Genomic DNA, 12,661 nt, shown 5'->3' on the forward strand with positions numbered 1-12,661 from the left:
ACATGCCATGCAATTAATTTAACAGTTTTTCAAGCTCAAATCAATTGACAGAGAAATGCTGGAGAGATCCTTGTTTCCCTGTTTCTATTTCTGTAATCTTATTAGCATATTGTGACAGCAGACGCCATTACTAATAATAAATTAGGCCTTAATTGTAAATGATATTCTAGTGAAATTTAGAAAAAAAAGTGTGTCTAGTCTCAACATTTTCTGTGCCTATCAGCATTTATGCAGACAAAAATCAGTATTAAGTTGTACCTCACCAATAGGCTTGAAAATCATCGATACCATTATTATTATTATTTTGTTGTCTCTCCTAGGGACATCAGACAGCTGGTTTGAAAGATAACGGCAGTAACAATTATTTGCATCATAGCGCTAGCTAACTAGATAGCTGAAAACATCTGTTATGATCTTCAGTTCCTCTAACCTGTCCCTGGAGAGATTTTGATTGCTAAAATATCCCCCCTTTTTTTCCATTGCTCTCTGCAGTAATCATTTTTGCAAAATGTAGATTACTTGATACTTAAGGAAATTGGCTGTAATGCTGCTTTTGTCGTTTTGAAAGTAAACTGGAGGAGGGGAGCATTAAGGAAAACTTTTGAAGAAAGTTATCTTGCCAGACTTGGAATTTTCCTGTCATGGCTTTATTGCATTGCCTTTTTAAACTATGGTCATTGTTTTTCTCTGCTATATTAAACTCCTAAAAAATAAAGGTACTACTATTTTGAACTAACACATGAGACATTCACCAGACCACTGTCATTATGATCCATTGATGTATATAGACAAAGCTATTTAAAAGACTTCTTGGCACTCTAATGAAATAATTAAATCAGAGGTATTTGTGACACTGTCCTGTATCAGCAGTAGACCAGACTCTGGGCTGTTCGGTGCACACAAAAGTTGTAAGTCATATGGTCTGTTCCAGCACTGATTTTAAGCTTGTAGAAGAGTTTTAAACCATCAACAAATGAGACAAGATACAAATCCTAAGCTATATAGAATATATACAGTGGTGCTCAGCAGAAAGAAATCAGTGTGTACAAAGGAGGTTGGAAACAGAAGATTTTAATCCTCAGTGGTCAGCAAACTCAGAACAGCAGCAAGTCAGTCTGGGTCACCAGAGTGTTGTCTGCATAAACAAATGAATGCATAAGTGAACAAGTGATATAGGGAAACCTTTGAGAAGATATGGATTCTGCTCTGGTTTTGGAAAATTGATGCAATTTTTGGAGTTTGAGAGTATAAAAAAGGGAAAACAATAACGTGGCAGATTTTTTATGATGATGAGCATGGTGATAGAACGAAGGGTAGGTGATGAGATGGGACAGGGACGTTTTTGATGGTGGAGGGGAAAGAGATAGTGAAGAGAATAGATTTGCTCAGTTATAACGCTCATATAAGACGTAATGAGAAAATATTTTATGCTAGCATAAAGGTACATTATAGAACTCTATAATGACGGGTTGAAGAATTTAATTTTAACCCGTTTTTTTATATTTCTATAGTAGGAAAAAAAACCATGAGGAACAGTGAGCAAAACAAGAAGAGATTGGAAATAATATGAACAACTTGGTCAGTTAGGTCAGACATTATAATGGCTTCACTCAATTAGAGTAAAATTGAAGAAATATGATATTTGAGAGACCATAACAAGTATTTATTTAATAAGATTTCATGACAATTAGATATGTAGAACAAGAAGAAATCTTGAATGGTGGGAAATGTAGATAATAAAATTGAAGATGTGCAATAAAAAGACTACATTGAAATGAAAAATCACTTCAATTTTGAACATCGGAAGTCTGATTATTCAACTAAATGCTTGAGGAGAAACAGTAAATTGGTGGTTGCAGATCAGGACTGGAATTCTATTGAAAGATTATATTTAGAGCTAATGAATTTACAGTAATTAGCAAAGATGGATATTAAAAAATAAACAAGAATCATCTCTCAAAGTGAATAGTATTTAGACTTGTTTAAGATACAAATCAATCTTGGGATGGTTCCAAACATATTTGCCTTGTGTCAAATTACTTTTTGTTGTTAACAGCATTCTGGGTGTTTCATTGTAGTGTTAACTTTCTAGGAGTTCCTTTTTATAGAGAAAAATCTATATTTTGATCAAATCATATACATCATAATTCCAATATTTTACATGTAGTGAAGCCACTAGAATTTGAAGGTCAATGAGTGATTAAAAACTATATATTAATCAATATGTCATTCTTCTTATAAAAATAATGCTTTGAGTCCAAATAGTACCAAAACTTACAAACAATGTATTTCTTAATAAAACAAAGGCATATCCCTATTTTTATATCTTTCCAACTATATCAATATTGTTTGGCTAATTCGTTTGCATCTTTTAGTGCTGTGAGATTTGAGTGAAGCTCATTCTCTTTTTATAAATGTTCTTCAAATTCTACCTGCTGTGAGCCTAGGTTAGGATAATTGAACTCAAGAGAATATTTTAAAGTATAAGAAAAAAATAGGGCAGCAAGAAAACATATGGCTTCCTCATTAGGCTACTTGTTCTCTCTCTTTTTCTCATTCTCTCTCTCTCACTCTCTCTCTGTTCTTCTCTCTGTCGCTTGATTTCTTTCCCGAATCCACTGTGAATAACTTGTTCTGTCATAAACAGGCCCTGTAGATGGAACAACAATGACATTCATTTAACTGGAGAAAATTGATACCTATTTGGTCTTACAGTCTTATTTGTTGTATAACTAGAATTTTGGAGGTTACAATGATTACCTGTACAGAGACTCTGCTGTCCATGGGAGCTATGGTAACTGACCAGACACTGGCGAATTCAAGGAGTCTCAATGTGGAAGCTTGTTTACAATAAAAACCACTGCACTTAAATAACATATCTCCACAGGGACTTTGCCTTTAGTACTACAGAAATATATTATAGCCTTTTTATTTATTTTTGATAATGCTTAGGTTTTATATGCTTTATTCATCTGTCGTTTTGCTGAATAGACACAAATGCTCTGAATCTGTAATGTTCCAAAAGCATTGATAATAATAAATTTCAATTTGGAATAGTCATCTGCACATTATGTACTAAGTATAGGTCACAGCTACGTGTATGTAGTTTCTAGATAGGCTATCTCTCCAGGTTTCAAGAATAAGATTAGGATAAAGTTACTTTTAAAAATTAAAACACATATGAAAATATGTTCCACATATATCATCTGGGACATTTATATTAAATCAGATGTGAGGTACCACTGCATACCTATTAGAAGGGCCAACATCCAGAGTAAGGATATCAAATGCTGGCAAGGGTGTGGAGCAACAGGAACTCTCATATATTGCTGGTGGGTACAAAATGGCACAGCCACTTTGGAAGACAGTCTTGTGGTTTTTACAAAATTGAACTTACTCCTACCATACGATCCATTGCCCTCCTTGCTATTTAGCCAAGTGAGTTGAAAATGTCTGACCACATAAAAATCTGCACACAGATGTCATCAGTAGCTTTATTCATAGTTGCCAAAACTTGGAGGCAAGTAAGATGTTCTTCAGTAGGGAAATGGATAAACTGTAGTATGTGCAGCCAGTGGAATATCATGCTGAAAAGAAAATGAGCTACTAAGCTATAAGAAGACATAGGAGAATATCAAATGCATATTGCTAAGTGAAAGAAGCCAATCTGAAAAGGCTACATACAGTAGGACGATTCTAAGACATTCTAGAATGCAAAAGGCAAAATTAAAGACAGTAAAAATATCAGTGGCTGCCAGAGGAGGTGGACGGGGGGAGATGAATAGGCAGAGAAAGGCAATGAAAATGCCCTATATAATATTATAATGATATATATGCATTATTATACATTGGTCCAAACACATTACATGAACAACACCAAGAGTGATGGTAGATCAGTGGTGAGTCATGTTGATAAAGAGAAAAAGTATGCATGTGTGGGAGCAGGGAATATGTGGGAAGTCTCTGTACCTTCCTCTCAAGTTTTACTGAAAAACTAAAACTTCATTTAAAATATTTAGGTTTTGGGGCACCTGGGTGGCTCAGTCCGTTAAGCTTCCGACTTCAGCTCAGGTCATGATCTCATGTTTGTGGGTTTGAGCCCCGTGTCGAGCTCTGTGCTGACAGCTCAGAGCCTGGAGCCTGCTTGGGATTCTGTGTCTCCCTCTCTCTCTGCTCCTCCCCCGCTCCTGCTCTGTCTCTCTCTGTATCAAAAATAAATAAAACATTAAAAATAAATAAATAAATAAATAAATAAATAAATAATGTAAGTTTCTAAAATAATAAAGCAAAGTATTGGTTCACAATGAGGTGAGCTATAAGTATGTGACTTTTCTTAAATGTTTATTTATTTATTTTGAGGCAGGGAGGGGAAGAGAAACCGAGAGTTTGAGAGAGAGAATCCTAAGCAGTCTCCATGCTGCCAAAACAGAGCCCTACATGGGGCTGATCCCAAGTGTGAGATCATGACCAGAAATCAAGAACTGGGTACTCAACCCACTGAACCACCCAGGAACTCCGTATAAGTGACTTATTTTTGAAGTACTTTAAAAATACTATAATGCTATTGGGAACATTGTATTATTTGAATCAGTGTTCTGGGATATATATAACATAACTTCAGATATTCTTGCATCAGTTTGGATGTAAATGATATACTCAGTTTTGTTAACTTTCAAAGAATACAGATTAGGAGGATTTGTCCAATTTTTTCTAACATAAAGAAAAAAATATATTTATATATTATTATTTTATTATGTATTTATATATTATTTTAGCTGCTAGAGTTGAGTTCCTTCTCTGAAGAAGCAATTAAGAATTTTCATAACCTTGGGGCACCTGGGTGGCTCAGTCAGTTAAGCATCCGGCTTCAGCTTAGGTCAGATCTCACGTTCGTGGGTTCTATCCCCGTGTCAGGTTCTGTGCTGACAGCTAGCTCAGAGCCTGGAGCCTGCTTCTGGTTCTGTGTCTCCTTCTCTCTCTGCCCCTCCTCCTCTTATACTGTCTTTCTCTGTATCAAAAATAAATAAAACATTAAAAAAAAGAATTTTCATAACCGAAGTGAAGTATTCTTCAATATATTAAATGCCCTTTGCTATATTTTCTACTTTCCAAAGTAACTGGTGAATGTCTAATTACTCTGAGCCACAGGTACACTGATAATGGAAAGGAAGTTTCCTTAAGAATTCCCTGAGGTGGCTTGATGTGCAGTTAGCTTTTATTTAAAGTTAATAAGTGCCATTCTAATTTGTCAGTAACACTTTTATGGATTTGATTAGTGTCTCCCAGCCTACCAGAGACTGATCAACTTTGTCAAACTGATGGAACCAAGTTTCTGGACGGTCAAAGGTTTGGAGCACACCTCACCTGCTCTTTATGGGTCTAGTATTGTTTTTATTTTTGAACATCTGTATGACAGAGGGATAAAAAGGAAATCAAATGAGAACTTAAACTCAGGTGTTCAAAAAAACCTTACCATAAAAATACATTCAAAGAGGATTAATAAAGAAGACAAAGTTCTTAGAAAAACATTCTCACAGAGAAAATGGTATTTAAAATGATTTGATCTAATAATGTGAGGCAAGCTAAGATAAATGACAGCAGCCCAAAGATTATCTGCAAACCTTATGGAAGTTATCCCCTTGCTTTCATCTTGTCCATCTTCTAATAGAGAAGATGAGGAGAAATTAAGGTAGGATATTAATATCAGGAAAATTGTGGTTGGTAATAGGCATTGGTGACCGCCATTTAATCATCTACCATCTACTATTCTTTTTTTTATGTTTTTTATTTATTTTTGAGAGACAGCGGGAGCAGAGGAGTTTCAGGGAGAGAGGGAGACACAGAATCTGAAGCAGGCTCCTGGCTCTGAGCTAGCTGTCAGCACAGAGCCTGACATGGGGCTCAAACCCATGATCCGTGAGATCATGACCTGAGCCAAAGCCAGACGCTTAACCGACTGAGCCACCCAGGCGCCCCTACCATCTACTATTCTTAAACTGAAACATTTGGAAGACAGATTTTAGTGTTTAATAATCTAGGTAAATAGTTTAAATTTGTTGACCAAAAGTCAGGACTCTCTTACTTAAGATTTTGCTATATATGCCCACACTTCCTTCTTGCCATTGCATAATACAACTGTTATTTTTACTGTCCTCCTTACCATATTAACTATATACTGCAATGGTATGGTTGTAACGTTCATTTTTACTCTTGCATTTTACACTTACATGGTCACTGACAGTGACAAGATGGCACTGTGGGACTTAAGTTCTATGCACAAGTGTTCTTGATCATTTCTGCTGTTTAAATGATGTAGGAGGTAGGGATCTATTAATATATCCTCATTAAATATGGAGTCATTTCTCTTTTTTCTCCTTGTCCTCTGTTTAAATGCTTATTTTCTTATTTACTACCAAAGGATGAGTTAAAGTTTAAATTCCTCTGTGCTTCATGTAGTTCTTCTGATACTTAAACTGTTTACACTATATTGATTCATCATAGTGAGCCTAGTGGTCCATTCCTGTCTCATGTGGGAGAATATACTGACTTTTTTCAGCACCAACAATCCCCAGACACATTACTTCACATCAGCTTTCATCCGCACAACAATGAAAAACCAGGGGGTGGGGCAGAGATAGAGGGGGACAGAGGATCAGAAGCAGGCTCTCTGCTGTCAGGAGGGCTTGAACCCACGAATCATGAGATCATGACCTGAGACAAAGTTGGATGCTTAACCAACTGAGCTACCCAGGCTCTCTGCATGTTAATGATTGTATACATTAACCCAGACCCAGCGAAGAGTTCAATACTAGGTAAAATAATCAATTTGAAATATCTTTTCTGTTAGCCCTTCACAGATCTGTGATAATCTGTTTCCAAGCCCAAAGGTTAAGGTATCAAATTGAATAATAGAATCCAGTATACAAATACATTTCTAGAAATTTAAAACAGAAGAAAATTGTATAGATTATGTGGTATAAACGCCTTTTAGGAAAGATGTAGAAACTAAGGTATAAATAAATGAAGTGATTATCAAAGGTCATATGCTAATTAGTATAGCCTTAGCCAGAGATTATGCCCCATTATTTATCTAAGCCTTTCCCTAGTACACTTCAGGACAAATTTATTCCTTTCATAAAGAGTGGAAACTGCAACAGCAATAAACAAAACATGAGGTTTTCCTAAGCTCTAATTGTCTGAGAAAACTCGAAGAGAGAAAGATTGCCTTGCTTCTGTAAAATTTCCTTTACATAAGTAAATATGTTGCTTCCAAACTTTAATTTTCTATTTTAAGATATATCTGAATGTCTTCATGAAATTATATATTCAGATCTTAACTTTGTATCATCAAATACCACACGAATTGCTTGTTAATTACAGGCTCAAGACTGATTAGAGTAACAAACAGATTTGTAAGTTTTATTACATGGTGTTAAAAATCACCACATATCATAGGAAGAATGCATGTATTGTTGAAACTGCTGTCCAGCACCTTTCTGAGTCATAACTTCTACTTTAAATATCATCAGACACTCTGTATCTGATTACTTTCAAATGCAGTTTCTTAATTAAGTCATATTTTACACAGAATGTAAGAGATGCAGGCTGAGTACACAGAACTGCTGAATTGACTTCCGGAGGGTTGTGTACCATCATGACTACATCTTCTGTAGTTCATCAGATTGGCCGCATGTCACATTCACTGAATCATCACAACATTCAGCTACATTGATGTCACATTCCCTGAATCATCACAGGAATCAGTGTAACTAGTAGGTTAGCAAGTTTACACATGTCCATATTCATATGACACTGGATTGTAGCAAATTTTAATAACGTGTTGAGTTTGGTTGACACAAAGTTAAGTAAATACTTCTGTAAGCAAATCTTAAATGCAGACAGAAATATCTTAATAAGCTGTTGGTCTTATCTGTTGTTCTTACATACATCTATATATTTGGAATGATTTCTTATGTAAAATCATCTTCATTGGTTTTTAATACAGTAGATTCTTATTTCACTTTTAAAATAATCTCCATATATGTGAGGAAAAGTGGATTCAGCATGGGGAGATTGATAGCATTCACTTAACAGATGTAGAAGAAAAACTGGTAGTATTCAAAAAGTCAATAATATTTTTTGATGCTTTTCTTTTATCCAGTAGAATGTTTTATATTCTTTCATTCAATGCTATTCAATCTGGGAAGGCATTTTACAGTGCATGTTATTTAACATTCTAAAAATAATTTATTGTAATTTATACATAGGAACATATATGTGAAGACATATAATGCAGAATTATATGCATATGTAATACATACATAATTAACCATTTATGTCTAATGTCCTAATGCAAGATGTAAAATGTTTTATCATATGATGATTTAAGCTCTTGATCATCTTCCTGATCTATTTTAAGACCCTATATCTCCTCATGTACTTTTCTCTTCCCTTATCAAATTCTAAAACATAGTTCCTAGATCAGCTCAAGGTCAAGAGCAAGGAACAAGGGCAAAAACCCATCTCTTTTGGTAAGAAAGGAGAGTGTAAGTATAAGCATACTCTTATTTAATATATTTTTGTCATTTAAAACATATTGTAAAGAAAGAAAAACTTATATTAAAATAAGTAATATACTGCAATATCCTGTAATAGTAACTTGATATTTTTTAGAGAAATTAGCAAATTAATTTTGCTGTAACATCAGCACATTAACTTAGTCACTTGTTAGTTAAATGAGGACTATGATTTCTTTTGGCAAAAATATTTTGATGCTGCCTTGAAAAAAAATAATAGTTTTTATAGCTTTTTTTTTAAATAAGAGAACACAGTGATCAATCCCAACACTAGATACAATGCTCATGATTTATGTTTGTTTAAATCTGATACCAAGTTTTCTATCAATTTTAAATAACCACAGTTGACAGCATATGTTTGAATATCAAAACTCTGAATTTTTCTAATTAGAATAATTATCCAACAATGAGTCCTATGTGGGGATTTGGATCGTTAGCACCCAAATTCACTAGAAAAACAGTAGTAATGATATATAACGTTAAATTCTACTTCCATTAGGCTAACTGTGTTTATTACATAGGGTTCTAAAAAGCAATAGTGTATCTTTTATATGTGGCATAAGAGCACAGAAAATAATTGCAAAACGTTTACATGGCACACAATAGAAGAACATTATAACAAATCAATTGTTCTCATTTGTAGAACATTGGATTAGGCTGTCAGGAAGTCTTGTATCTATTTCAGCAACCACCTAAATGACAGCAATATCGCCAATCTGGGTCACTGCCTAAAACAAAGATCTAAGCATGTTATGTCCCTGATTAAAATCAAGACCTACCAAGTGCTAACCTGATTAACTTTTGCAGCTGCAACTCTTCCCCACCGTGGCACATGCCTCTTTCACTGAGATCCACTGTGCTTTCATACTTCACAATCACAATTAACTACTCCCTCACGTTCTTATCTCTGTTTCTAATGCTATTACCTGTACGTCCTCTGCCCTCCTCTTCAACCTCTATGGGTTGAATCAAGAGCCTTAGATGTGCACTTGGGATGTTTTCTTCCAGTGGAATTAATCATTTCAATTCTTTGTTTCCAGAACAATTTTGGCCTTACTACTACTCTAACAAGTGAGAAAACTGATTTTGCACTGTTAGATACATGTATGTTTATCTTCCTGGCTAAGTTATCCAGATTTCTAAGGACAGATACAGTACAATAATTTTATATTCCTCAGAAACTTTGTACATAGTGCTAAATTTTAACATACAATGTTAAGTGCTAGTCTTTTTTCCTTGTTAGTATTTCTAATTCCTACTTTCTTGTTTCTCCAACCCTTTAAATATACATAATTATTCTCACTGTTTTTCTTTTATTTTTTAATGTTTATTAATTCTTGAGAGAGAGAGAGAGAGTGCGAGCACAAGCAGGGGATGGGCAAAGAGAGAGGGAGTCATGGACTCTGAAGCAGGCTCCATGCTCTGAGCTGTCAGCACAGAGCCCGATGTGGGACTCAAACCCACTAACTGCGAGCTTAGGACCTGAGCAGAAGTTGGATGTTTAACCAACTGAGCCACCCAGGCATCCATATTACCACTGTTTTAAAGTAAGTTTTGATTCTATCACATATTGAGAGAAAAATATCTGAATTATTCAATGTCTTCATTTCTTCAGATGAAGTTTACTACTATAAATAAATTTTAATACTGATAATATATATTAAAAATTAAAACAGCTTTATTACAGTTTGCCTCCTTATTTGTGGTGGACAGCATTTGGAAGGAAAAGTAATTTATTTTGTTTCACTAATAAAATAAGTCCATTTATTTTATCTAGACAAAGGTGTTTGTTTAAGCTGTGTGAATTGAATTATTTAGTATTCAACCAGTTATCTTTGAACCACAGAACTTTTCTCTATTGTTATACTGTATTTTTGAGTAGATTCTATACATTTCTACATACTCATGAATATGTTATCTACAATTAACTACTTTAATAACTTAGTTTTAATTATATGCTTTTATTTCAAAGACCACCTAAAAAGCACATGATATAGAAAATGTGTAAATGGTTAATATTCACAAATCTCTTTTCCCACAAAAATACCATCTGCTTTTCTAGCTTCATTCTTGGGGCCTATCGTGAATAATAGACTAATAATATATAGTTTATACTAAAGAAGGCTTGGAATGTATAGCAGAAAGGACAAAAAAATACTAGTGAAAGAACAATTAATAGAGAATGATGAAAAGAGTGGATGGAGGGGGAAATATAAGTGTCATCATAAACATGTTTGGTGGAAAATTAGGGCAAGGTTTGAATTATAAACTGACAGAGATCAGGGAAGTCTTTGTAACTTGTGAAGAGCTGTGGATCAATTTCTGCTGAGGATAATTTAGTACAAGAGTTTGTTATATGTTAACAATAACATCTACTTTTAAATGTCTGAAATGTGGCAAAGATTCTTAATCAGGAAGAGTATTCACTCAGATCTAGTCTGAGTAAACTATTCGAATTAAAATATGCACATAGTTGTAACTCTTTTTAATGTGCATTATTAACTGCCAGTTGGACTGATTGGACCCCATAAATTAACCAATCAAAGCCTGGCAATGGTCTGATGTAACAGTATCACACACACAGAGTTGCTGAATCCCTTTAGTCATAGGGAACTGGTTTTATGACCATGTGAATGCGATACTTTATAGAGAACAAATGGAAAAGTGAATGTAATCATGTACTAAAAATAAGTTAAATAAACTAATAGTTACTAGTAATGGCAGATAATCACATTAAAAGAGAGGGTGATAAAAAATAATATGCCTTATCTTCTGCTTTAAACATTGACATCACTTGGATTAAACTCCAACTTCCAAAAACAAACAAATGAAAATGACTGGCTGTTGTAACACCTACAGATGACTACCAAGGGAAGTTCTTTATATCTCTAATTCACTCAGCACTTAGAAGTTATCTTCTAGTTCAAACTAAGTCAAAAATATTGTTTGGAATCTGTTGCAGTCACAGTAGTTTGTATGATAGTTGCCTTTTTATCTGTGCCAAAGTACTAATGTTGTATACAATTATGGAAGAACATTTGTTGGAATATATTGAAACAAAAAAAAATCACACTTATTTTTCCAAAATTCCATTCAAAGTTTCAAGCAAATCAGAACACTTAGAGACACTTAGTAATACATCACACTTGAGCGATAAAGCAGCCCAAAAATGTAGCTGCAGAGAAAACCTGGAGGAAAAGAAACCTCTTATTTTCAATTAAGTCAAGCAAAATGTCCTTTTTAACCTTCTTGAAAGCACCCACCCCTGTTTTAAATGGAGTCATTCTGAGTACCTGAATTTCATGTTTTATAGTTTTATAATTTGTAACGTCTGGCAAAGATCAGGGATTCTCACTTTCCACCTCACAGATGTCCTTGCAAACTGGAACAAGATTTAAATGGTTTACATACATATATTACTTCATTAGTGCCTAATTAAAAGTATGTCTGACAGCTGGCAGACAATGAGGTGCTTCCGATAATCCAAGTGAACTGATCAAGGATGGAAAATTGTGCGTGTACTGCTTAAGTGAATGCATGGCATTCATTTATCATTTTTAGGAAAGGGATTTTTCCCCACAGACTTTATATGCTTTGTATACATGTTGTTACTGATGTATCTGTGCTGTATTTAGTTGAAATGTCATATTTTGTGGAATTATATGGATTATTTTTCCATTAGAAGTTCTTAGGAAAAAAAAGAAAAGTGACAAGTCTTTGTAAACAAGTCATGGATTTGATCCTGATTGCCCAATAGTTAATATTAGCCACGTGCACATGGGCTTTTCTTCCATATTTGTTAAGGTTTCCATTGTGCCCTCAAGTATCCATTTAGCTGCACTGCTCATGAAATAAATGAAGAATGACCATGGACACTGGCTGAGTCAGTCTGATCCAGGAAAACAGAACAGTGGGATGTGCATAGGCTCACACAGTTGTGGGAGCAGCTGGAAGACCCAGGGAAGCGTTGATACAAAGCTCACATCTGTAGGCAGCTGGGAGGCAGTATTCCAGAATACTCAGAAGACCTCAGTCTTTACTCTTAACCTAACTGATTAGGTTAGCCCCACCCACATTATGGAGGG

Source organism: Suricata suricatta, chromosome 3, assembly GCF_006229205.1.
Source record: "Suricata suricatta isolate VVHF042 chromosome 3, meerkat_22Aug2017_6uvM2_HiC, whole genome shotgun sequence".
NCBI lineage: Eukaryota > Metazoa > Chordata > Mammalia > Carnivora > Herpestidae > Suricata > Suricata suricatta.